Source organism: Budorcas taxicolor, chromosome 11, assembly GCF_023091745.1.
Source record: "Budorcas taxicolor isolate Tak-1 chromosome 11, Takin1.1, whole genome shotgun sequence".
Taxonomy (NCBI): domain Eukaryota; kingdom Metazoa; phylum Chordata; class Mammalia; order Artiodactyla; family Bovidae; genus Budorcas; species Budorcas taxicolor.
In genome coordinates this window covers 29,670,582-29,697,379 of record NC_068920.1, presented here as the reverse complement: position 1 = coordinate 29,697,379, position 26,798 = coordinate 29,670,582, and the positions used below count along the sequence as shown (strand labels likewise).

The 26,798-nt window shown below is 41.5% G+C and overlaps 5 non-coding genes across 5 annotated transcripts; 3 read left to right on the top strand and 2 right to left on the bottom strand.

Annotated features, from left to right (window-relative positions):
• The first annotated feature begins 6,751 nt into the window (after positions 1–6,751).
• TRNAL-CAA (transfer RNA leucine (anticodon CAA)) lies at positions 6,752–6,858 on the top strand. Its single transcript has 2 exons — positions 6,752–6,789; positions 6,813–6,858. It is a non-coding gene; the product is annotated as a tRNA-Leu (tRNA).
• Positions 6,859–15,223: 8,365 nt separating this feature from the next.
• On the bottom strand, positions 15,224–15,311 carry TRNAR-UCU (transfer RNA arginine (anticodon UCU)). The gene is given in 2 exon segments: positions 15,224–15,259; positions 15,275–15,311. It is a non-coding gene; the product is annotated as a tRNA-Arg (tRNA).
• A 4,215-nt stretch (positions 15,312–19,526) lies between these two features.
• On the top strand, positions 19,527–19,608 carry TRNAS-AGA (transfer RNA serine (anticodon AGA)). The gene has a single exon. It is a non-coding gene; the product is annotated as a tRNA-Ser (tRNA).
• Positions 19,609–22,719: 3,111 nt separating this feature from the next.
• TRNAQ-CUG (transfer RNA glutamine (anticodon CUG)) lies at positions 22,720–22,791 on the top strand. The gene has a single exon. It is a non-coding gene; the product is annotated as a tRNA-Gln (tRNA).
• A 1,720-nt stretch (positions 22,792–24,511) lies between these two features.
• On the bottom strand, positions 24,512–24,593 carry TRNAS-UGA (transfer RNA serine (anticodon UGA)). Its single transcript has one exon. It is a non-coding gene; the product is annotated as a tRNA-Ser (tRNA).
• Between the last annotated feature and the right edge of the window lie 2,205 nt (positions 24,594–26,798).

Here is a 26,798-nt window from a genome sequence, read left to right as displayed (position 1 = left end):
GTTAAAGAAATAGTGCTCCTGGTTCATTCAGTGTTTATTGGCTCATGAGACAGTTTTTGAGCACCTATAGGAGAAGGCAATGGCACCCCACTCCAATACTCTTGCCTGGAAAATCCCATGGACCCTGGTAGGCTGCAGTCCATGGGGTTGCTTAGAGTTTGACATGACTGAGCGACTTCACTTTTACTTTTCACTTTCATGCATTGGAGAAGGAAATGGCAGCCCACTCCAGTGTTCTTGCCTGGAGAATCCCAAGGACGGGGGAGCCTGGTGGGTTGCCCGTCTATAGAGTCGCACAGAGTCGGACATGACTGAAGCGACTTAGCAGCAGCAGCAGCAGCAGCAGCAGAGAGATCACAGGGGCAAAATCCCAAAGCATAGGTGCAGAAAACGAAGATAGAAAGCATTCTTAGTTCCATGAGGACTGCCAAATTCAGGACTATTAATTTTTGAGTCAATAATCCTTAAATTATTTAAGGTATTATTTACTGTTTTTTCTGTATGTGAAGCCAAGTGCAATCCTGACCAAACATGAAGAAAATACTGACTCATATATTACCCATAATACTAACCATTATGAAATCATGTGCAAATGCCATTTTATTATATAAGTTACACAGAGAACTTCAGAAGTTAAATATGTAACAGATATATACCTGGAGAAAATATTTAGATATTACTAAATGTGGACCAGAGATCATTTTGACTTGACCTAAAAAGCAAACTATCCCTCCTGCAGGATTTTTTTCCCCCCTGATGTCCAAGATATGTTTAAAATAAACATCCTTAAATATTATACAGGAAGACAACCAAAGAAACTACCTACCCTCATACTATGTGTACAGAAAACCCACTTTCTATGGATATTTTTGTATGTGAAAAATTGTATGGACTTTTATAAGTACTGTTTCTAACACAATTCTATATTTGTAAATTAATTTATAATGTGAACTGGGACATTTTTTTTTCCCCAAGAAAGCACACTGCATGCTGGAAATCACATAAAATAAACTTGAAGTGGGGTGAAAAAATAATAATAAAATAAACATCCTTCTTCTATCTCTGAGCTTCACGAAATTTTAGGTACTTTTTCTATCTCTCAGGGTCATTGATAAGAGAAAAATCAGACGTGGAAAAAAGATAGGATGCGAGTTTGCATGAGGCCTAGGGATGAAGGAATGGGTGGGAAGGGATGATAATTTTGATTTGAGAAAGGGTGGATACATGAGTTTGAATAAGCTCTGGGAGTCGGTGATGGACAGGGATGCCTGGCGTGCTGCAGCCCATGCGGTCACATAGTTGGACACGACTGAGCAACTGAACTGAACTGGAGACAGGTTAAGTAAGGAGATTATATGTTGCACAATTTCTCTGCCAGATTTATAGGTTTCTTTGCCTTTATTCAAAAACATCTGGCTTTATCCCATTTTGTCAACTTTGCCCTTACTATTCCTTCTGCCTGGAAATATCTACCCCAGATATTCACAGGACTCAATCCTTTTATTCTTCCAGGTCTTTGTTCAAATGCCACCCAAATCTTCAATAATAACAGTATTTCAGTCAGTTCAGTCGCTCAGACTCTTTGCGACCCCAGGGACAGCAGTACGCCAGGCCTCTCCGTCCATGACCAACTCCTGGAGCTTACTCAAACTCATGTCCATTGAGTCGGTGAGGCCATCCAACCATTTCATTCTCTGTTGTCCCCTTCTCCTCCATCTTCAATCTTTCTCAGCATCAGGGTCTTTTCAAATGAGTTAGTTATTAGCATCAGATAGCAAAAGTATTGGTTTCAGCTTCAGCATCAGTCCTTCCAATGAATATTTAGAACTGATTTCCTTTAGGATGGACTGGTTGGATCTCCTTGCAGTCCAAGGGACTCTCAGTCTTCTCCAACACCACAGTTCAAAAGCGTCAATTCTTCGGTGCTCAGCTTTCTTTATAGTCCAACTCTCACATCCATACATGACCACTGGGAAAATCATAGTCTTCACTAGACGGACCTTTGTTGGCAAAGTAATGTCTCTGCTTTTTAATGTCTCTGCTGTCTAGGTTGGTCATAATTTTCCTTCCAAGGAGTAAGTGTCCTTTAATTTCATGGCTGCAGTCACCATCTGCAGTGATTTTGAACCCCCCAAAATAAAGTCTGCACTGTTTCCACTGTTTCCCCATCTATTTGCCATGAAGTGATGGGACCAGATGCCGTGATCTTCGTTTTCTGAACGCTGAGTTTTAAGCCAACTTTTTCACTCTCCTCTTTCACTTTCATCAAGAAGCTCTTCAGTTCCTCTTCGCTTTCTGCCATAAGAGTAGTGTCATTTGCATATCTGAGATTATTGATATTTCTTCCTGCAACCTTGATTCCAGTTTGTGCTTCATCCAGCCCAGTGTTTCTCGTGATGTATTCTGCATATAAGTTAAATAAGCAGGGTGACAACATACAGCCTTGACGTACTCCTTTCCAATTTGGAACCAGTATGTTGTTCCATGTCCAGTTCTGTTACTTCTTGACCTGCATACAGATTTCTCAGGAGGCAGGTCAGGTGGTCTGGTATTTCCATCTCTTGAAGAATTTTCCACAATTAATTGTGATCCACACAGTCAAAGGCTTTGGCATAATCAATAAAGCAGAAGTAGATGTGTTTTTTTTTTTTTTTTTTTTGGAACTCTCTTGCTTTTTTGATGATCCAACAGATGTTGGCAATTTGATCTCTGGTTCCTCTGCCTTTTCTAAATACAGCTTGACCATCTGGAAGTTCACAGTTCATGTACTGTTGAAGCCTGGCTTGGAAAATGTTGAGCTTTACTTTGTTAGCATGTGAGATGAGTGCAATTGCGCGGTAGTTTGAGCGTTCTTTAGCATTGCCTTTCTTAGGGATTGGAATGGAAACTGACCTTTTCCAATCTTGTGGCCGCTGCTGAGTTTTCCAGATTTGTTGGCATATTGAGTGCAGCACTTTCACAGCATCATCTTTCAGGATTTGAAATAGCTCAACTGGAATTCCATCACCTCCACTAGCTTTGTTTGTAGTGATGCTTCCTAAGGCCCACTTAACTTCACATTCCAGAATGTCTGGCTCTAGGTGAGTGATCTCACCATTGTGATTATCTGGATCCTGAAGATCTTTTTTGTATAGCTCTTCTGTGTATTCTTGCCACCTCTTCTTAATATCTTCTGCTTCTGTTAGGTCCATACCATTTCTGTCCTTTATTGTGCCCATCTTTGTATGAAATGTTACCTTGGTATCTCTAATTTTCTTGAAGAGATCTCTAGTTCTTCCCATTCATTGCTGAAATCTCCTTTACATCCCATATTTCTTCTTTGTTTACTGTTTCTTCATGGCTGTTTACCACCATCTAGCTGTCTGCATGTATACATTATGAAACAGAGAAAAGTAACCCTGAACATCCAGGAACTGAGCTGGCATTTATAGTGATGTCTTAATGTTTCTTGTCAAATATAAACAATTTTCCAGAACATCAATATCAGACAAGACTTCTCTAATAGAGTAAGACAGAAACAGGACAACTCTATGATCATGTCTGAACATAAACAAAAAGAAGAACATTGTCCTAGCCAGACAGTACCAAACATTTCCCTCTTCCACATCATACAAATGACTACTGTTTCTTTACTAATTTCAGTTCTATTTTTAGGTTGCCCTAAGATTTAAGATATCCAACCACAGAATTACCCCCCACCTCCTGACAGTATACAAACCAATGCAAAGCCATACTTTCTTAAAACTGCCCCCAAATCACCTAAAAAAAAAGTGATCACACCTAAAAAAGATCACAACAAACTGTGGAAAATTCTTAAAGAGATGGGAATACCAGACAACCTTACCTGCCTTCTGAGAAATCTTGTATGCAAGTCAAGAAGCAACACTTAGAACCGGACATGGAACAACAGACTGGTTCTAAATTGGGAAAGAACTACAGTCAAGGTTGTATATTGTCACCCTGCTTATTTAACTTATATGCAGAATACATCATGCAAAATGCCGGTTGGATGAAGCACAAGCTGGAATCAAGATTGCCTGGCAAAATATCAATAACCTCAGATATGCAGCTGACACTACTGTTATGGCAGAAATCAAAGAGGAACTGAGGAGCCTCTTGATGAAAGTGAAAGAGGAGAGTGAAAAAGCTGACTTAAAAATCAACATTCAACAAACTACAATCATGGGGTCTGGTCCTATCACTTCATGGCAAATAAGTGGGGAAACAATACAAACTTTCTTTTCTTGGGCTCCAAAATCACTGCAGATGGTGACTGCAGCCATGAAATTAAAAGATGCTTGCTCCTTGGAAGAAAAACTATGACCAACCTAGACAATATTTTTAAAAGCAGAGACATTACTTTGCCAACAAAGGTCCGTCCAGTCAAAGCTATAATTTTTCCAGTAGTCATGTATGGATGTGAGAGTTGGACCATAATGAAAGCTGAGTGCCAAAGAATTAATGCTTTTGAACTGTGGTGTTGGAGAAGACTCTTGAGAGTCCCTTGGATTGAAAGATCAAACCAGTCAATCCTAAAGGAAATCAATCCTGAATATTCATTGGAAGGACTGATGCTAAAGCTGAGGCTTCAATATTTCGGCCACTTGATGTGAAGAACTAACTCATTAGAAAAGACTCTGATGCTGAGAAAGATTGAAGGTAGGAGGAGAAGGGGATGACAGAGGATAAGATGGCTGGATGGCATCACCGACGCAATGGACATGAGTTTGATCAAGCTCCGGGAGTTGGTGATGGACAGGGGAGCCTGACATGCTGCAGTCCATGCGGTTGCAAAGAGTCAGACATGACTGAGCAGCTGAACTGAGCTGAAAAAATGTTCAGTTCAGTTCAGTCGCTCAGTTGTGTCCGACTCTTTGCAATCCCATGAATCGCAGCATGCCAGGCCTCCCTGTCCATCACCAACTCCCGGAGTTCACTCAAACTTACATCCATCGAGTCAGTGATGCCATCCAGCCATCTCATCCTCTGTCATCCCCTTCTCCTCCTGCCCCCAATCCCTCCCAGCAACAGACTCTTTTCCAATGAGTCAACTCTTTGCATGAGGTGGCCAAAGTACTAGAGTTTCCGCTTTAGCATCATTCCTTCCAAAGAACAACCATGGCTGATCTCCTTTAGAATGGACTAGTGGGATCTCCTTGCAGTCCAAGGGACTCTCAAGAGTCTTCTCCAACACCACATTTCAAAAGAATCAATTCTTCGGTGCTCAGCTTTCTTCACAGTCCAACTCTCACATCCATACATGACCACTGGAAAAACCATAGCCTTGACTAGAAGGACCTTTGTTGGCAAACTAATGTCTCTGCTTTTGAATATGCTATCTAGGTTGGTCATAACTTTCCTTCCAAGAGTAAGCGTCTTTTAATTTCATGGCTGCAGTCACCATCTGAAAAAAGGTTATAAAGTCCAATTCTTATAATCACTTCTTTCTAACACTCTTACTGAGACACTCCGCTATTCTAATGTGCATTCTCTCTTGCTGCAACAGTTAGCAAAACCAACTCTAGGAGTTTGCTTTGGCACTCACTAGGTTCATGTATTGTCACCTCCCTCTACTCAGACCCAACCACAGAATCTGAGTATCCATTAAATAAATATTGTTAAATAAATAAGCGAATAAATAAATAGAGTCACCTTTTTTTCATAAGAAAGTAAAAGGTCACATTCTTGGGAAGTGGAGGTCAAGAAAGCAGTAATTAATATTTTAGTTGCTAATTAGACAAAAATTACAGACAAGTATAACAACAATACAAGTAAAACCAACTCCTCTTCTACCATTGTCCATACACGAAGTAGCCTGCAATAACTGATTTACACTTGGTGTCTGCACTACTGGGAACCCTAATCATAGAAAATGGAAACAAGGACAATATGAACTAGCTTGACTCAAAGTGAAGAATAAACGATATATTAAAAACCTGTCACCTTTGCCACAGGGACTGGAGGCTGGGGTGAGGGTGGAAAGAGAGACAAAGAGAAACTATTTGTTACTTGGTAACGGCCATCAACCATTTAAACTCTTATATCTATTATCCTGTGTCCTATATGGCATCCCCTTTTCCTAGGCCATTGGGAAGAGATTAATGGGAGAAAAGAGAGGGAGAAAGACGCTACTGAAGAATAAAGAGATTATGGGGAGAAATGCCGGAAGAGGGTGCAATATGCCCGCCTTGTACTCCTCGACGGACAGTTCTAATGTTTAAACAGGTTTACTGAAAGAGAGTTCTAGCCCTTCTCACTAGCTCTCTCCTTGCCTATGCTACTTTTTAATTTATTGTGGAAATGAAAAAGCCTGAACACCGCGGGAAGCAGACTGAAGCAGTCTTCGAAACAAGCGCTAATTCGGTTCTGGGCTTCCCTGGAACCTTAGTTGGTAACGAATCTGCCTGCAATGCACAGACCCCTTTTTTTTTAATTTACGAAACTCCCACACTACGGGGACCGTCTTGGGTTGTGGGACTGTTGGGCCTTTGGGAGGCAGGGAGCGCGGTGCGGGAGCGGTAAAGGGACGTGCGGCGGGTGCTGCTTTTCAATATCCCCTGGCTGGGCTCCCAGGCTGACTTTGTGCCATCGCAACAGTCTCCAGCATCCATCCACTACAATTTGTCTTTTTTGCCTCTTTCGTTTGCAATCGGTTGAGAGCTTGCGTTTCACCCTGTGCACTCGGGTGTAATACTAATCACATTAGTTGTTAATCACAGCAACAGATTATATGTAAAACAGAAACGAACATGTCAGGATGGCCGAGTGGTCTAAGGCGCCAGACTCAAGTTTCTACTTCCCCTACTTGGGGTTTCTGGTCTCCGGTTGGAGGCGTGGGTTCGAATCCCACTTCTGACATGGTATTCTTTTGTTCTTATGCTCAAATTCTGCAACTTCTGTCAGTAAATCACAGCCACTTTCTTAGGCTGCATTGCCAGATCTTACCCATTACCACCAATATTTCACCCTTTCTTCAGTTCAGTTCAGTCGCTCAGTCGGGTCCGACTCTGCGACTCCATGGGCTACAGCACGCCAGGCTTCCCTGTCCATCACCAGCTCCCGAACCTTGCTCAAACTCATGTCCATCGAGTCGGTAATGCCATCCAACCATCTCGTCCTCTGTCGTCCCCTTCTCCTCCTGCCTCAGTCACCCTTCTTAGGCCAGTGCTATTTAGATGTCTGTCCTCTCATCATGCCTACCTTCCCTCCCTCCTTTCCTTTTCGTTCTTTTTATAAGTATCTACACAGAAGAATAGTAATATATCAGTATTAAAATGCAAGTCTTAACATATATGTGAAGTGATGGTTATAAAATTCTGTACTCAATATTTTAACTGTTCTGTGAAGGTTAAGTTTTGAATATTCTTCCACAGATCTCCTGCTTGTCCCTCCCTCTCTGTTGTCCTCACCTGACTCTCTTTTTTTCTTCGTCTTACTCTTTCCTTTTTTTGCGGACCTTCTCCCATCACATCTCGGGTTGCTAGTCGAAAGGTATCTGCTGTAAAGTGAAGAGGATGAATGTGATAAATATATTCTATGACATAAGACAAGAGAGTTGTGGGAGAGAGAAGTAGAACAGTGATTCTTAACCAGGATTGATTTTTAAAAACAAGATGTTTTTATAAAAATAAAGAAAGGGAAAGAGGGAGAGAGAGGGGAAGGAAGGAACTTGTCCAGGTCCCATTTTCCCTAAGTGTGGCTCTATCTACCAGATCCTAAATTATTTGTTAAATATATATTCTGTTTTATTACTTTGATTTCTTTTATAAATCTAGTAATTCACATGTTGGATCTTCTTTGCTTTTTTTTTAACATATCATTTTCTGCCTAACTTATTTGAAATTTTAGTTCTGTTTTTTGTCCCTTCTTTTCTACTATCCTCTATATTGTTTGCAGTTTTCCTCATTGTCAATTCAATTTTTGTGCTCATGATATATATATGTATACATAGGGGAGGTGCTCTTCACCCTGCTCTGTGCTGATATAGGCCCTTGGAACTGGCCTGTATGGGTTTTCATGCTCTCTGGTTTCCATCTGGGTTAGGTAACGGGAGTCCCAACAGGAGACACGTGGATCTAGGAGGGCTAGCGGCAGGTATTTACTTCTTGTCTTTCTGCCTGCAGGTCACATCAGAAGAGCTACATTCCTTGACGGGAGGCCATACCTCATTCAAGGCAGCCCTCAGTACAAGGCTGTCTTCTGAGTTCAGGTAATCACACTCTCTTCATGCCTCTTCAGGTACAGAAGTAATAATACCTCTACTGCTGCTTGTCCTGGAGAACAACACTCGCCCTGGTGGTTTTTCTCTAGCTGTACACATTTTTTAGTAGAAAGTTTATTGTGAAATATATGTCTTCTGCACCTTAATTCTTCAAATTATCTTGTCTGGATGCCACCAAAATTAACATTTTTAACTGTTTCATTCTTGGACTTGGAGACCTCTATTTTCCTAAATAATATGTATAACTGCTATTATTGATTAATTGATTTAGACATTATATACTTATTTTCCATCTGTTAAATGGAAACTGCTTTATGCCACTACCACCCACTATTTCTTATCCTCCCAAAATACTTATGTTTTACCTTTGGTTTAATTCAGTGTTTATTGTTTATGTCATTTTTCTATGAAAGTATTATACACAGCATTGGTGTGAGCTATGATTCTATTTTCATTCTTTACTGGATGCTTATAATTGCCTAAAAAGGCAAGCTTTAAAAAGAAAAATTTTAATGTGCCCAAGTCCCTTCATACGGAGAAGGCAATGGCACCCCACTCCAGTACTCTTGCCTCGAAAATCCTATGAACGAAGGATCCTGGTAGGCTGCAGTCCATGGGGTCGCTAAGAGTCGGATATGACTGAGCGACTTCCCTTTCACTTTTCACTTTCATGCATTGGAGAAGGCAATGGCAACCCACTCCAGTGTCCTTGCCTGGAGATTCCCAGAGACGGGTGAGCCTGGTGGACTGCCGTCTATGGGGTTGCACAGAGTCGGACATGACTGAAGTGACTTAGCAGTAGCAGTAAGTCCCTTCATATATATCGATAATTGCTAATTCTCCGTTAACTTCCAAATATCTTTCAGTGGAGCTTTCCATGAGATCAATCGAATCAGATAATATATCAGCTCAAACATTTTTTGTTGAGGATATTTCTCCAGGTGACTTCTACATGCTTATAGTCTGAATTGGTTGCTCTCTGGACCTGCTACACCACCATCATCTGAATCTTCCCTTGCTCATCTGTTCATAATCTATTTCTATTTTTTGTTCATTTATTTGCTCAGCTGTTTCAGTGGAAAGTATTCTCAAGGTTTTTGGTTTTTAGGTTATAAAAATAACTCAGAGTCTGAGGTAATGGTGAGAAGAGCCCTCAATATGCTTATGTGTTAAGTTAGACTCTACCAACTTACACCAGTTGCCTCACATTTTTTTTTTTTCCAGTCCTGTCATCAGGGCAAAGCCCTAACTGTCAGAGGTCTGAGAGTTAGGTGAGGAAAAAGAGCTCAGCCTTTAGCATTCCCTTAAATCCAGATACAGAACAGATCCTCCCCTGTTCTCATTAAGATACTCAGATCCTCATCAGTAATAGTCTAATCCCAGTCTTTATTTGCAGAATAAATCTCCAGATTTTTTCCTGGGTGGTAGAAGGGCAAACACTCAGTATAAGTGCAGAGAATTTAGGGCTCTAACTCTTTCTCAAATTTTAAATAATCTGCTTTCGGTTTCCCTTTAGCCTTCAGTACATAGTGCTCTCAGTTCCTGAACTTTTTAAAGAAACTTCGCTATTAATCAGATTGTTTCTGTGAAGTCTGTTATGATTTGTCTACCTATTTTTCAGTTTTAGTGTTTCTTACATTCCACTTCTTTTGTGTTCTTTTCATATTTGAGCTTAAAAAAATCTTTTTACTATAGTTTTAGTAACAATTCCAGTTGAGCTATTTCGAATCTTTTTACTATAGTTTTAGTGAGAATTCCAGTTGAGCTATTTCAAATCCTGAAAGATGATACTGTGAAAGTGCTGCATTCAATATGCCAGCAAATCTGGAAAACTCACCAGTGGCCACAGGACTGGAAAAGGTCAGTTTCCATTCTAATCCCAAAGAAAGGCAATGCCAAAGAATCCTCAAACTACCACACAATTGCACTCATCTCATACGCTAGTAAAGTAATGCTCAAAATTCTCCAGGCCAGGCTTCAGCAGTATGTGAACCGTGAACTTCCAGATGTTCAAGCTGATTTTAGAAAAGGCAGAGGAACCAGAGATCAAATTGCCAACATCCGCTGCATCATCGAAAAAACAAGAGAGTTCCAGAAAAACATCTATTTCTGCTTTATTGACTATCCCAAAGCCTTTGACTGTGTGGATCATAATAAACTGTGGAAAATTCTTCAAGAGATGGGTATACTAGGCCACGTGACCTGCCTCTTGAGAAACCTATGTGCAGGTCAGGAAGCAAGAGTTAGAACTGGACATGGAACAACAAACTAGTTCCAAATAGGAAAAGGAGTACGTCAAGGCTGTGTACTGTCACCCTGCTTATTTAACTTCTATGCAGAGAACATCATGAGAAACACTGGGCTGGAAGAAGCGCAGGATGAAATCAAGATGCCGGGAGAAATATCAATAACCTCAGATATGCAGATGACACCACCCTTACGGCAGAAAGTGAAAAGGAACAAAAAGCCTCTTGATGAAAGTGAAAGAGGAGAGTGAAAAAGTTGGCTTAAAGCTCAACATTCTGAAAATGAAAATCACGGCATCTGGTCCCATCACTTTATGCGAAATAGATGGGGAAACAGTGGAAACAGTGTCAGACTTTATTTTGGGGGGCTCCAAAATCACTGCAGATGGTGATTGCAGCCATGAAATATAAAAGACGCTTACTCCTTGGAAGAAAAGTTATGACCAACCTAGATAGCATATTCAAAAGTAGACACATTACTTTACCAACAAAGTTTTGTCTAGTCAAGGCTATGGTTTTTCCAGTGGTCATGTATGGATGTGAGAGTTGGACTGTGAAGAAAGCTGAGTGCCGAAGAATTGATGCTTTTGAACTGTGGTGTTGGAGAAGACTCTTGAGAGTCCCTTGGACTGAAAGGAGATCCAGCCAGTCCATTCTAAAGGAGATCAGTCCTGTGTGTTCTTTGGAAAGAATGATGCTGAAGCTGAAACTCCAGTACTTTGGCCACCTCATGCGAAGAGTTGATTCATTGGAGAAGACTCTGATGCTGGGAGGGATTGGGGGCAGGAGGAGAAGGGGATGACAGAGGATGAGATGGCTGGATGGCATCACTGACTCGATGGACATGAGTCTGAGTGCACTCTGGGAGTTGGTGATGGACAAGGAGGCCTGGTGTGCTGCGATTCATGGGGTCGCAAAGAGTCGGACACGACTGAGCGACTGAACTGAACTGAACAATAAAAATGATAATTTCTATCTCAACAATATCTTAATTTAATATGGATAAAAATTTTTATAGAAATTCCACATAATTTCTAACCCACCTAAAAATTTTAAGTTGAACCAAATCAAGCTAGCTTTAAGTCATTTCAAAATTTGATGGCTATTGGAAAGCATTTGTTGTTGTTCAGTCTCTGAGTTGTGTCCAACTCTTTGTGACCCCATAGACTGCCACACCAGGCTCCTCTGTCCTCCACTGTCTTTGGCAGTTTGCTCAAATTCATGTCCATTGAATTGGTGATACTATCTACTTCTGCCCTCTTCTTCTTTTGCCTTCAATCTTTCCTAGCATCAGGGTCTTTTCCAATGAGTTGGCTCTTTGCATCAGGTGGCTGAAGTATTGGAGTTTCATATTCAGCATCAATCCTTACAATGAATCCTCCGGGTAGATTTCCTTCAGGATTGACTGGTTTGATCTCTTTGCAGTCCAGGGGACTCTTAAGAGTCTTCTCCAGCACCACAGTTTGAAAGCATCAGTTCTTTAGCGTTCAGCCTTCTTTATGATCAAGCTCTCACATCCATACATGACTACTGGATAAACCATAGCTTTGACAAGATGGACCTTTGTCAGCAAAATGGTGCCTCTGCTCTTTAATAGCCTGTATGTGTCATAGCTTTCCTTCCAAGGAGCAAGCATACTGACTTATAAGCATAGTCTTCAAATCACTACATATTGTTTCAAGTGATGTTACTTTACCAGTGGGCCCATGGAAGGGGAGGTTTAAAAGAAAATTCTTCAATACACTATTTGTTGGTAAAACATTCTGATACAAATTTCCAAAGCACTGATAAAACTGACCCTAAGAGAGACATCTGACTCTCCTGGAAATCCATACAATAGAATTCCAATAGAGTGATTCAAAATTAGCTGAAATTAATATAGACAAAGGGAATGAAACCCAAAATTAAGAACTTTTGACTCATTAAAAAAAAAAAACTTGACAATGGGAAAACGAAACAGAAACTTTAAAACAAAACTTTTAAAAGTAACTTAAGAATAGTGGATGCATTTTAAAACAAATTAGGAAAAAGAAAATTAATAAACTGGTAAGATGAAAATGGATGTGAGAGTTGGACTATAAAGAAAGCTGAGCACCAAGGAATTGATGCTTTTGAAGTGTGGTGTTGGAGAGTCCCTTGAACTGCAAGGAGATCAAACCAGTCAATCCTAAAGGAAATAAGTCCTGAATATTCATTGGAAAGACTGATGCTGAAGCTGAAACTCCAATAGTTTGGTCACCTTATGCAAAGAACTGACCCATTGGAAAAGACCCTAATGCTGGGAAAGATTAAAGACAGGAGGAGAAGGGGACGACAGAGGATGAGATGGCTGGATGGCATCACCGACTTGATGGACATGAGTTTGAGCAAGCTCTGGGAGTTGGTGATGGCCAGGGAAGCCTGGCGTGCCACAGTCCATGGGATCGCAAAGAGTCGGACATGACTGAGCTACTGAACGGAACTGAAGATGAAAATATCCAGAATAAAAATGTTATAAAAGGAAAACACAATCAAGAAGTTGAGAAAGTATAACACATTGACTGTTAAAGCCAAGCAAGCAAGGAAAGAAAAGATTGAAAAGAAGCAATATTTGAAAAAATAGTGACTGGAAATTGATCTGAACATTCAAAAAGCCCTACTACATCCAAACTGGATAAATACAAAGAAAACCACTTTTAGGCATATCTGGGAGCTAGCTTCCAAAATGTCCCTCCAGTGATCCCTGTGGGGATCTGATGCTTGGGGAATCAGTACAAATGATGCTTTCTGGCTACTGTTGTGGTGAGTAATAAACCGTCCTTTGTCTCTCATGCAGAAGTCTCATGTCTTCTGCCACTATCTATGAAACTGTAGTAGGCTAATTCTTAGCTTAGAGTAATTATCATTTCTTGTTAGTGGTTTGAATAATTAAGTTCTAGTCTTAGCAAATTTGATGATTGAAATACAGTATTGTTGCCTATATTGTTCATTTGTTTTTAAAAGAAAATTGAAATGGTCATTTCACTTTATATAGGAAACTAATTTTTTTATTTTTTTGTAGTGTCTTGACCATTTGGTTTATGGATGATGGACCAGAAAATAAAACCAAAGATAAACACTTTTTGGTTACCTCCATAGGTTTTTTTTTTTTTTTTGGTCAGTGACAATCAATTATTCCAGATGGGGAATTGGGCAAAGCCATTTAAAAATTTTTTATTAAACATTTATTAGGCAAAGCCATTTCCCTCCTCTTTAGTTCTTATTCTCAAAGATTAAGTTCTTCCTTTTTCTATCCTCCCAAAGAAGCTCCTTCTTTGTCAAGCAAGTTTTAGTGACACTTGCTTAGACATCTTTGATACTGTCCTTAAGTCTGTGCAGATCTTATATTCCCTTGGTATTCTGGATTATTATTAATTTTTCAGTAATTAGGGTCTGAACTTATGATTCTTCATCAAAGATTTTGTTCACATCCAAGACCAGAGCCAGTTTTAGTCTCCTTCCTTGTGACCAGGTGCTGAGTTAGCCATATTCACCCCTTAGCTTTCAAATACATAATTTTAGCCTATTTAATTTTCAGTTAATTCATATTGCTCTGAAGTAAAAATTATTAGAAACAAAACACTGTTACCAGTGAGAAGGTAAGGTTTTAAGTGGGATTCTGCAAATAGAGTATACCAGTACTTTAAGCATGTTAAGGAAAAAGAAACAATTTCTCTCCAAGTGATAAAATGTTGTGATAAAACTAGCCCAAGATTCCAGAGCCCAGGGCAACTGTGCCTTGTCTAAACTGAGGAGATGCTGACTGAACTCCTGCAGGACCCATCATTTGCCCTTTCTCAATTTCCCTCTAAATTCTACATGGTGCTACTCTTCTCCAAGCGATTCCTAGCATTCTGTTCTTTTCCCAATTTTCTGCCACAGCAAGTGCAGACATTGTGTTGCCATCCAGGTATGGAAGCCAGGACCATATAACTTCCTCAGCTGAGTTCACATCCATTTAACTTATATTTTTCTCCCAGGAAAGGATCACCAGCCTCTTCTGTGAATCAGTTACTTTTACATATAATTTTGATTTCCAAAGAAATTATGTGACAGAAGTAACATAAGATAGTTGTGGCTTAAAACATAGGCATTATTAAAACCCACTCTCACAAACTGAGCAAAGCATTCAAGCAATTGTTTTTCTCATTGCGACAGATCACATTCCTTATGAATGCCCCCTCTGTGACTATTTATCTTTGGATGCCAGGAATGACCCAGGCACATGTCTGTTTCTACTTCTGCCTTATTACTGCATTCTCATTAACATCAGTATAACCTGTCTCTCCTTTGATCCATTTTTAGTCGCTTAAAAATTCTTATCCAGAAGTCCTGGGTTCTAGCATCAGCTCTACTTACAATATGTAGCCACTCCCAGGGAAGAGAATGACACTTTCAACTTTGAGAGTGACAGAATCTACTTTGCCTCCCATAAGATTTCAAGTATAATTTAAGCCCCCAACAATTCTCCGTGATATCTGGCTTTATGATTCTTCTTTTTCTCCTGCTATCGTATATATACACACACAAAAGATGGGTAGGGATATAAACTGTGGTCATCAAATCACTGTTGACATGTGTGGGAGTGCTTATGAAGGAGCTCCTCAAATGCAAGCTACAGAAAGTAGGAATCAACTGCAGTGAGAAATGTAGGTACCTGGAATTCAGACTGCGTCCAATTCATAGAAGAATGGACCAATAAGTGGCAAGGTTATCCGCTTGGTGACAAAAACACTCGCGACTCTGGCGGGACTCGAACCCGCAACCTTTGAATGCCTCACTGCTGCGCTAGAAGTCCAATGCGCTATCCATTGCGCCACAGAGCCCGACGACTTTTGGCGGTTGGCTGGATCCCAAACACTGTTGGTGATTTATTTGGTTATCAGTAAATATAACTTGTGGAGACTTATTCTGTTTCAGTCACTGTGAAAGTTCAAGAAACATAAAAACAAGACAATGTAAGGGACATCAATGCCCAATATGGAGGAATTTCTGAGCCTTTCCGTGACTGCTGTCATTCGTTTTCATGAAGTAAGGAATAGTTTGTTCAAGACTCAAAAAACATCTTATTTCATCTGGTCTCTCCAAGCCCAAGCTCGGGACCGTTGGCTTTGCAAAAACGGAATATGAGGAACGCAAAATAGCGTTGGGATATATTTTAAATCCATGGCCGGGCCCCACTACTCTCTTTCGTCTAGCTCACTTCTGGAGTTCTCTCTCTCTCTCGATCCGGGGGCCCTTCTTGTGTTCTTTCTGAAAAAGAAGATTTCGTTTGTTTTGTCAATGGGCTCATGGAGTAACGCGATCGCATTGTTGCCCTCTCTCTCGAAGGAAAGGGCTACAGTTTTTTAAAGAGTCCAGGAAGCTTTGGAAAGATCTCAGGTTTTCTAACTCGGGGATTTTCTTTTGATGACTCTTTGGGTTGAGATGCAAAAGACGGCTCTTTCTTCGCTGCCGCTTTTCTGTGAGACTGTATGGTCCAGTCGCAGGGGCTCCTTCAGTCACCGTCGGTCCACAAGCGTCTGTCTTTGCGGACAGATAGGGATGCGAACAGTGGAGGTCACTGAATGCGGGAGAGGCCAAGGTTTGTTGACGAGGAGTAGGAGGATAGTTGTGACCTGAGAAATCGGAGGAGAGTTGTGGAAGGAAGAGAAGAAATCCTAGGTCATCCCTACCGAGGGAGGACAGTGCAACATGATAGAAAAAATATGACCCGCTCTTCCACGGGGAGACTAGAACCTGAGCCAGGAGCTTGAAGATCACTCAAGCACTCTCACACACTAGTGTGTAGCAAAGAATGCGGGAAAGGAGCTTCTCCCGGCCCTCAACCTCTCAACTCCACATAATATCAGAAATGAAAATAATTTATTCTGAAAATTACAAGACAAAACGCGAACTGTGAACCGACTGTCAGCAAAAACGCAAAGCAGAAAGGACGTGTTAGACAAGAGGTGGTTTGAACTGAGTGAGAAAGTCCTTGTAGCCCTAGAGCCTAGGAGCCTGGGTATTGAGAGCCTGCGCGTTCACACCCGCAGCCCACCCTCCCCCGCCAGCCCCCCGCGCCATCCCCTCCTCGGGTCCGCGGGTGCTTTCTCCGCGCTCGCTTCCTCCCAGGACCTGGCCGCGTATACCTTTCTCTTAGCGCCACAGCGGGACTTCGGGCAACCTAGAGACTAGGGAGGTGATAGGTAGATCTGACCAAGTTTCTTTGTTCCTTTTTCTCCAGCCTCACGTCTTTGAGGACGTGTTGGTCCGAGTCCAAGTTTTGGGAGCTGCGAAAAAGGAGGGCCGGAGGTGAGCGGCATCCCTAGGGCAGCCTCAGAGTTGGAAATGTTAGTAGGAGAAGGACCCGGAATGAAGGCATCGAAAGCATTAGACACTAACGAGGGACTGACTTTGATGAGCGTACCCTGGGTTGCCCTTCCCCTGACCCAAAGGACTATTCGATACGTTGCCTGAGGGGGAATACCGGCTGAAAAGGAGAATCCCGGGACTGTCTCCTAGTCAGTCAGAAAAATTTCACCTCTCTGCTCTTTAGTAAAGGAGGCGAGAACGTTCCAGAGGCCCCTCTCCGAATGAGGGAAGCCCGCGGCCACTTTTGCTTTTCATAACAAAAAGCTGTAATTTTAAAAAAGCATTCTAGGAACCCTCAGGATAGAAGTCTTACCGTCCAAATATTCCTCCAGAAACAAGCAGGGTATGAAGTTTTTAAACAGATTTGGCAATCTCTTAAAGAATATGGTTAGGACTTCTCCAGATTGCCAAAGGAAAAACACATGAGAAATGTCCTGAATCTGTGGCGATGTGAATTCGCTTTTCCTGACCACATTTTGTCCATTTGTCAGGCATGTCTTGGTTGATCTTTTCTAGATATCAGTTCAATTCAGTCGCTCAGTCGTGTCCGACTCTGTGACCCCATGAATCGCAGCACGCCAGGCCTCCCTGTCCACCACCAACTCCCAGAGTGCACTCAGACTCATGTCCATCGAGTCAGTGATGCCATCCAGCCATCTCATCCTCTGTCGTCCCCTTCTCCTCCTGCCCCCAATCCCTCCCAGCATCAGAGTCTTCTCCAATGAGTCAACTCTTCGCATGAGGTGGCCAAAGTACTGGAGTTTCAGCTTCAGTATCATTCCTTCCAAAGAAACCCCAGGGTTGATCTCCTTCAGAATGGACTGGCTGGATCTCCTTTCAGTCCAAGGGACTCTCAAGAGTCTTCTCCAACACCACAGTTCAAAAGCATCAATTCTTCGGCACTCAGCCTTCTTCACAGTCCAACTCTCACATCCATACATGAGTACTGGAAAAACCATAGCCTTGACTAGACGGACCTTTGTTGGCAAACTTATGTCTCTGCTTTTCAATATGCTTTCTGCTGTTGCTGCTAAGTCGCTTCAGTCGTGTCCGACTCTGTGCAACCCCTTAGACGGCAGCCCACCAGGCTGCCCCATCCCTGGGATTCTCCAGGCAAGAATACTGGAGCTTTCTAGATATAGATAAAAGTAAATTACGTGATCTTCAGTTAGATTTATCCCCGCCCCACTCCCACCCACCATAAGACTTTCTCAGTGATAGATGAATTGAATAGAACTCTATTTAAAGAATGCTTTGTTACTTCTGGTTAAACATTATGTATTAAATCCAAGCATTTAGCAACTTTTTCAAGACGCATCCTACCCATCCGCTCACACCTCTTACCTATAAACAGTTTGTTGGCCACAAAATGGGGGCCTGTCTATCTATGCATCTTAGGATCTGGTATCTACATTTAACCATTCTATCCTGAAACATTTCCGTAAAATGTCTGGAGATTCTGCTGAAGGAACAGCAAGTTACAAACATAAAAGGAGAATGGGAAACGTGCAATGTTGGTTTAATTTAGAGGAAATGAGCCTTTGCATTTCCTCCCCCAAACTGAACCACATAATCCATTTTCTAGAAAGCAGTTAGGACCTCACACACTTAAAAAAAGAAAAGAAAAGAAAAGAAATTCATGGACAAACTATAGCTCTTCTTAACCAATCTGGAAAGTGAAAGGGCATTCGCTTCTGTAAAATACATTCCCAAACACAGTACTTTGAGCCTAAGTTAGGAACCCACAGACAGCGAGTGAGGGTATTCAGAGGTTTTCAACATCGTTTTTCTCTCCTTCCACCTTAGACACAAATCAGAGGGAACATTCCCTTCCCTGAAACCCGTTGAGCACAATATCATTCATCGAGGAGGCTGTAAGTTCAAGCAGAAGTGTTGGTCCCACCCACGCGTAAAAGGATTAGTTTGATTTCAACTGAGTAAATTTGGTTCGATTTCGGAGACCCCAGCGCCCGGCACGAGCCCAGCTCATCCCCGAGGGAGGGAGGCCCTAGCTGATGATGACCTGAACTTTGTTGAAAACAAAGATACTTGTATAGATTTTGTCGTTCAGTCGCTCAGTTGTGTCCGACTCTTTGTGACTCCATGGACTGCAGCACGCCAGACTTCCCTGTCCATCACCAACTCACGGAGCTTGCTCAAACTCTTGTCCATCGAGTTGGTGATGTCATCCAACCATCTCACCCTCTGTAGTCCCCTTCTCCGGCCTCCAATCTTTCCCAGCTTCAGGGTCTTTTCCAATGAGTCAGTTCTTCGCATCAGGTGGCTAAAGTATTGGAGCTTCAGCTTCAGCATCAGCCCTTCCAATGAATATTCAGGGTTGATTTCCTTTAGGACTGTCTTCTCCAGCACACTTATCGCAGTGCTCCTAAATGTCGGAGGCTGCTGGAGAGAGTTTGACCTCCCTCCCCAAGCTTTTCCTTGGAGTAGGAAATGGCAACCCATTCCAGTGTTCTTGCCTGGGAAATCCCATGGACACCAAAGCCTGGTGGGCTACAATCTATGGGGTCGCAAAGATTAGAACACAATTGAACGACTGGGCACACAAGCACAGCCCTAAGCTTTCATTCATCTGAGGGTTTTTGCCCAACTCACTGCACACACTTGTTTACACAAGTCTTGTCTTTATGTCTACCATATATCTTCTTTTAAAACGTGTTTCCACGCCTGTAGTCGTGGCCGAGTGGTTAAGGCGATGGACTAGAAATCCATTGGGGTCTCCCCGCGCAGGTTCGAATCCTGCCGACTACGGCAGAAATTTTAACCTATAGTGCTGCTGGGAAAAGCAAAGCTAGTACTGATAACATTCTCAAAAGTTTACCCACTCCATTACTCTTGCCTGGAGAAGCCCATGGACGGAGAAGCCTGTTAGGCTACAGTCCATGGGGTGTCAAAGAGTCGGACTCGACTGACTGACTTCACTTTCACTTTCTAGTAATTCCCCAACCCAAACCTTATACAAGGCTCAAGGGTGTCTTCAGCTTTCCCTTCCCAAAGGGACACTTGGGTGAAATGTCAAATCACTTACACACTTTATTAAAATATTTGCCACAGAGTGAAACTGGCTTTTTGAAATTATATGAGTTTATTCGTGTAACCACTACCATAATCAGGATACAGGAAAGTCCCATCAATCCATAAACCTCCCCATGTAATCCCTTTATAGTCATCTCCTAATTCTATACATACCAGTTGACAACCAGATGTTTTTTGCTCCCTTGTTTGACATTTTTGAGAATGTTGTGGAAATGGAATCATACAGAATGTAACCTTTTAAGATTAGCTTCTTTCACATGAGATAGAACATGCCTTAAGATTTATGCAAGTTGTTGCATGTATTAAAATTTTGCACCTTTTTGTCGGTTGAATAGAATTTCATTGAGTGGCTGTACCATAGTTTATTTCTTCTTCCATCCATTGAACCTGATTGTTCAAGGTTGTTTCCAGGTTTGGGCAATTGTGGGGGGGAAAGCCATTAACTTTAGCATATGCAAATTTTCATTTTTATTGGATAGATATTTCGATGGTTGCTTCCCCCTCCCCCATTTTCAAAATGCATTACTTTATTTTCCTCATAAGGCAACCATACCTTTTAAATCTTGAGTATAAAACAGACTCAAGATTTCTCCAGAAAGCTCTAGGGTTTCCATGAACTTTCCTGGAGCTTATGGCCTAGGTAGTTTTATTGCTTTGAAATAATAGCATGTATCTAATCATGCTGTGTTTTGTGGCCTGGTAAAATGTAAATAGAGATAATTTCATGTGTGTTTGGAAAAAGTTTGAATCAGGAAGCTGGTATGTGCACTGTTCTCTGTATATGTATGTTATATGACTTGCACTACTTTATTTTATGGTTTTTTTTTTGATGTGTCTTAGCTTTTCAGAGAGGTATATTGTATAAAAATATACCACTAAAAATCCCACCATGGTTGTGATTTTTATCTTTCTCTTGGTACTTCCATCAATTCCTGGAATTTCCCTCCATTTCTTAAATTTCCAGAAGCTAGACATTCTGGATAAAGCCATGATCTATGTAAGAATTATGACTTGGAGACTCCAGGTGCTACCAGCAATTGAACAATTCCAACAATAAAAGCCTAGAAAAAAAATCTATTTAATTTATACAAACTTTAGCCATTGAGACTTAAGAGAAATGCTACTACTTAGAGATATTTCTATATGTTTCCTTCCTCAAAAGAAGCAAGGAAAATGCAATTTAAATATAACTTATCTCATGGGAAACTCTGGGTAAAAATTAAGAATAAGCTGCAGTGCAGATTCTGATCATCTTGTGCTTCAAAATGAGTCTGGGTCCACCCACTGGTTCTGACCAGAAGTGTAACTTCTGGCCTCCTCAAACCCAGGAGGAACCCAAACCCCATAACCACTCTGAGAGAAGAGAGAAACTCAGAACTGGTTTGACTAGAATCTCACCCTCAGGCGTCGGTGCAACTTTGCCTCTTAACTTACAGCATTGGGGTTAATGAATCATGGAGCTTGAATTTTAAAAAGATGTTGAGAGAAGTGGGCTCCCTTTGCAATTTTTTCCGTCACAGTTAGCAGGAGAGCCCCATTCAGCTGCCTCCAGACGCGCGGGCAAGCACACCATCCTGCAAGGACCTCTGTGAGCAAGAAATGAAGGACAATACTTGGTGACCTTGTCACTGCCATCGGAGGCCTGGCACTGAACTATCAGAATAGTCCTGAGCGCGGACCTGTGTTTTTCCCAGGTAGTCACAGCACCGCCTCATTTAAGGGAGCAGGTCTCTTTCCATTAAATTGAAAGTCATTCATTTGTAGAATAATGCCTACATACATCCACGGGGACAGTGGGTGACGGGAAGCCGCCAGCATCCCCGGAATTCCACCCTCACAAATTCCAAGGCTCATCTCGGCTAAAGTTCTGTTGAAATCTCGACAGAAATTTGCTACTGGGCTGCCTCGGTGAACTTAGCCGAACGGAGGTAAGAGACTAGGAGAGTTGAAAGGGGCTCTAGAGATTGCGTGCGAGACGCCGAGGGATCCACCGACCCCGCCCCAGAAACCTAGTCTTTAAGGAAGCGTGCTGGCTTAAAAAAAAAAAAAAAAAAAGGTGTCCGCAGAATAGTAGTAAGAAAAATCTTTAGTACAATTTGGCAGTCTTCACTGGACATTTTTCTCTTGATGAAGTAGAGTACGATGAGTCTTTGATCTTGAAATATTGAATCTCTGATTTGCTCCTCACCAATCCCTACACTTGACAAAATTCAGACTTTTGTTTCAAGTGTACCTTTTCCACTTTCTCGGAAACATAACTTCTCTTGCAAGGTTTCTTCCGTGAATGTGCCAGAAATCAACACATTAAAGCTTGCTTTCCTAGAGGCAATGGACCTGATAACTAAATAATCTATGTGGAGAAACGTATTTATTTATGGCCAAAACTGCGCAGAGGTACAGATAAACTATAAAATCTCAAAGGATCAGTTTTCCTGTCTATATGAAGACTAAAAATACCTCGACGAGTTTTAAAGTATTACATCATACAATGAATATAACACGTTCAATCCAGTGCTGATGATACAAGAAATGTTCAAAATATTCATTCTGTGTTGTTGGTTTTTTTTTTTTTTTAAGAAGAAAGCAAGGACTAGAACCACCAAGTTTCTGAGTTAATGGCGGGGGCGGGAGCGGACACTCTTTGGGGTCTTGTATTTGGCCAAAAAAAAAAAAAAAAGGAGAAAAAATAAATTAAACCCCTTAGGATTTTTTTTCAAGTGTCGTGAGTGGACGTAGACTAAATATTTTGATAGTTTAAATTAAATGGTTTCAGTAGAGTTACTGTGACACGTCACTGACAGTTATGGCAGGCTGCATTCCGTTCGTGGTTCCATGGTGTAATGGTTAGCACTCTGGACTCTGAATCCAGCGATCCGAGTTCAAGTCTCGGTGGAACCTGTCAACATTTTGTCTCTTTATTTTCCCCTGGAAAATATTGTCTACCTATTGACAAAATCAATTTGGCCTATTTTACTTCTTGTAAGTCCAAACACATCAGCATTTGGGTGAGGAGGCAGAAGAGAAATCCCATTCTGGTTTAATGGAGTTCATTTTATAAGAAAGAAAAGGAGTATCAGGATTAAGTACAAGTGCAAGACGACAAAAACCTTGCACTCTGCTGCGACTAGAAAATAAAAAACTAACAAAAAGCAATAACGATTCTTTTAATAAAGTTTACTTTCGGTGCACACTAAAAGAATATTTGAAATTGTTCAATATTTCAACAGTGGGAAATAAATTAATCTAATAGTATTGGAGAATATATAAACAGCAAATTTCTTTTCTGCCCATGATCTCTACCTGCACAATTTCTGACTCCTTCCACCCTTCCACAGGGCCACTGAACCTAGTGTGTGTGTGTGTGTGTATATATATATATATAAACAGAGAGAGAGAAACTAAAGGTGGAAAATCTTAAAGTAGGTGACTTTAAGTAAACAAGCACGCAATAGTCATTATTACATTTAAAAAATATCTACAGATTTAACCTATTTCAGCTTAAAATGGGTGGGGAATCCATAATGACATTTTCATTGCCATATTCATCTGTGCGTTGGGCTACACACATAACACCAAACATCTCCTTTTATCAGATAAAATGAGTGAATACTGCTATTTCCTTACTAATTACATTCTTGGTGTAAGTTTTCCTCCCCCCGCCCCCGACCCCACACCAACTTGTTCTTTTACTGTTTTGCAATGGATTCTGGATTTTATTTTTTAATATAGTGTTTGTCTTGGATGAAGTTTGAGTTGTTTTGCTTTGTTTTCTTGGATTAGACGTTTGCAGCCATTTCACATGAACTAGAGACTGGGAAGATTCCACCCCCACCCCTACATAGTCTTATGATACCAGGTTGTGTGGGAGATTTTAAAGCAATTTTTTTTTTCTTACAACTAACACATATGAAGATTCTGCTCCCATATACTGATCTTATTATATAGTATCTGCTGCTTCTCAACATTAGCCCTTTGTGTAAAGCACTTATTCAAACATTCATGTCTAGGTTCTCCTTCATAATGAGTTCTATGAAGTTTCTGCTTCGACGTGTAAACACACTCCTTTGTTCAAAACCAGAGTGCTGATTTTCTCTCTGACAGTGTGCCACTAACTTTAAGACACTGTACATCTATATTAATTTGGTTGTTTTTTTTTTCTTTTTTTGCAAATGCTGTACAGAGAAAACACTATTTATGGTCTCATTATATTCCTTTGACCACAGAATGTGGAATCTACTCTTCATACTCCATTATCCATATAAACAGATCATTTTTACTTTGCTCAAAATTTTAGTTTGCTTTATTCTTTATTTATAGATACATATTCCCAGATGAAAATGCAAAAGATGTCTACTCTGCAACTGTAAAGCTCTGTTTTTATTGCATACTTTGTTGCCATCACACAGTATATATACCACATGCAAATATAAATATTATGGGACTCATGCTTATAGTGCATCTTGCTTTACATGAACCCCAGCATTCCTTGAGTTGACCATAGTGACGAGTCAACAGTAGTTGATGAGTATATCATGATGCTTTTAACAGCAAGAGGGAATGCAGTATGGCTGCGACATCGTCTGAGTTGGTGTTAACTATGTAGAATGCCCACTAAAATCGTAGTCGGCAGGATTCGAACCTGCGCGGGGAAACCCCAATGGATTTCAAGTCCATCGCCTTAACCACTCGGCCACGACTACTGACTTACTGCTACTTTTGCGGGCCAAAGTGAAAACTAGTTAGTGGCAAGTTCTGCAACAGTTGTTTGACAACAAAAAGTTTCTTAGCCCTGTCCGGATCTCCCCCTCGTGTATGAAAGAGAGCAAATCAAGAAGCAGCTGGTAATGTAATTCACTAAAAAGTTCCTAGACAAAGGACTGGATCTTTCTGGATGCTGGAGCTTGTCCAGCGCGGACACACACGATCACTCCTAGTTCTCGGGAACCCGCAGAAGGGGAGCTTTGTGTTTAGAGTGAGTTCCAAACAACCTCCAGTTGCAAATACCAATGGAAGAAGGAACTCGAATAAAGGGAAAATGCGAGAATTGGAGGTGCGGGGTGGGGGTGGTCATCTGTGTTTACTTTCAGGTTGAAAATCTAAATCAGGAATCTCTTCCATGGCGTCAAACTGACGTGTGCTTCCAAAAGAGCGATTAAAATCAGACTACCGCGACAATTCAGAGTGAGGAGTTGGGGGGTGGGGTGGGGGAACTGAGCAATTTCTGTCCTAACTAGAAAAGACAACGTTCCGGATTTCTTCCTTTGAAGGTCACTTGTGTCATCCTAGTGAAGGCCGCCAGACAATTCCCAAGCTACCTAAGCCTTCAGCCTCTGGAGCCTGGGGAAAAGGGAGGCACTCAGTACAGGTTTCCCAAGGATCCGAATTCTGCCGGAGGACATTCTTGGTCCCTCTCAATGCAGAACAACGCAAAAATATATGAAAACACGTAAATGTTAGGGGAAAAAAATCCAGCTAAATTAATAAAGTTGATTCTTGAGTCAGAGACTATCTGGTTTATGAGAATGTGATAATGAAGGGGAGACTTGGCTCTGATTCCTTTTCATGGAAATGTTGTTCAGTAGCCCAGTCGTATCCAACTCTTTGCCACCCCATGGACTGCAGCACACGAGGCTTCCCTGTCCTTTACCATCTCGTGGAGCTTGCTCAAACTCATGTCCATTGAGTCGGTGATGCCATCCAACCAGCTCATGCTCTGTCGTCCCCTTCTCCTCCTGCCTTTACTCTTTCCCAGCATCACGGTCTTTTCTAATGAATCTGCTCTTCGCATCAGGTGGCCACAGTACTGGAGCTTCAGCTTCAGCATCAGTCCTTCTAATGAATATTCAAGATTGATTTCCTTTAGGGTTGACTGGTTTGATCTTGCAGTCCAAGGGAATCCCTCCAAAACCAAGGACTTTATCTCTGAGTTCCAGGAATGGAAGTGTTTCGCTGGGGCATAAACTAATAGAGAGAATCTCAACTATGAAAAGAACATGACCACCATGATTGAGGTGGAATATACCTCTCTGGGAGTTAAAATAAATCATCTCTTTAGGATAATAAGAATTATACTCCCCTCACCATATTCTTGCAAATGTTATTTGGTCTTGCTACCAAGGCACTTGCTATATACAACCATTTAGGCTCATAAAGGGTTTATAACTTTTAACACAGTAAATTTATTTTGAAGTTTATTGTCCTTGAATGGTCTAATCAAAGTATTGCCCCCAACCAGCAAAGTGTGCGCCACTTGGGAACTTGTGAGAAATGCAAATTCTTGGGCTTGGATTCAAATCTACAGAATTAAAAACTTTCTAGGAGTGGGGTGGCGGAGAAGGCAATGGCACCCCACTCCAATACTCTTGCCTGGAAAATCCCATGGGTGGAGGAGCCTGGTAGGCTGCCGTCCATGGGGTCGCGAAGAGTCGGACACGACTGAGAGACTTCACTTTCACTTTTCACTTTCATGCATTGGAGAAGGAAATGGCAACCCGCTCCAGTGTTCTTTCCTGGAGAATCCCAGGGATGGGGGAGCCTGGTGGGCTGCCGTCTATGGGGTCTCACAGAGTCGGACATGACTGAAATGACTTAGCAGCAGCAGCAGCAGCAGGAGTGGGGTGGGCAGGTGTGAGGAGATGCAACAATCTGCTTTAATAAAAAGCCCTCTAGGCGGTTCTGATGAGTGTATGTATCTCATGGATCCCCATCAGAAGCTGACAGCAGGAAGCTGGTCTCTCAGAATGTCTTCTATTTAGGCTCCTTCTATCAGACTATCAGCATATGGGGTCCTTCCAGACTGAGGAGGAAGTGTTACTTGCCAGTTTGCCACAGTAGCGAGATATTCGACTAAATGATGTCAAAGAGCAAGAAATTTTACTTAATACGAATACACTTTCTGGCAGAAA